Here is a 906-nt window from a genome sequence, read left to right as displayed (position 1 = left end):
TACACACACACACATTTATATATATATCCATATAATATATATATGTATTATTTATTATATGGATATGCTTTTGTTGTGCAAATGCATGTTGTGATAGAGTTAGCACTATTGTGCTTTCTTGATATACAGAGTGATTTTGAATATTCCTCAGCTTTTCTGAGCCATAAATAAGAGTGTCCGTTTGTGGAAACAACCAGCATTCTTGAAGACCTGTGTCTGCTTTTGGCAGGAAGTTTCCTCAGGAGTGAACTCACACATTTGGGTGCTGTACACTAATAATGTCAGATAGATATATAGAGTACTAGACGGAAAAAGACAAGCACACCTGACAGTATCGTGAGTGCCGCTCTGCTGCGCTTTCAAGAACATCGCGTTTTGCTAGTGAAAACTGATATTTGAATATTAAACCATAATAAAAGTGTCTCTGTGCATGGAATGGGAAACTCTGCGTTTGCAGTAGGTGTGATTTGGAAGCATCAGGATGTTTTCGTGATTGTAGAAGAGGAAAATTGTGCAAATGATTCTGATTAGTGAGATTTACAGAGCTGCAAGTCACCTGATGAAACCCATCCACACAAAAGACTAGACTGAATTTCCATCCTGGTCCAGGATAGTTAACAAAGGTTAGTGCTGGTTTATAGTAGCTGATGAACCAGCAAAATCTTCCTGTCGACCTTCTACTTTGCGATTTCTTTATTTTATGCCCTGACTGCCCAGCTCAGCTTTTAGGACTACCAATCGCTTTACTCATGAAATTAATTTCCCCCCGCAGAATCAAATCTAATCGGGTCCCACTGGATTCATACGGGTCTCCAAAACACAGCAAATGCCGGTGAGCAGGATTCAGCAGTGCAGCTTTTTGTCATTAACTTTTTCCCCAGTGCTCTCATGCAGTTTTTTTTTTTC

Source organism: Sinocyclocheilus anshuiensis, unplaced genomic scaffold, assembly GCF_001515605.1.
Source record: "Sinocyclocheilus anshuiensis isolate Anshui unplaced genomic scaffold, SAMN03320099.WGS_v1.1 scaffold117, whole genome shotgun sequence".
In the NCBI taxonomy this organism is placed as follows: domain Eukaryota; kingdom Metazoa; phylum Chordata; class Actinopteri; order Cypriniformes; family Cyprinidae; genus Sinocyclocheilus; species Sinocyclocheilus anshuiensis.
Note: the sequence above shows the minus strand (reverse complement) of the source record.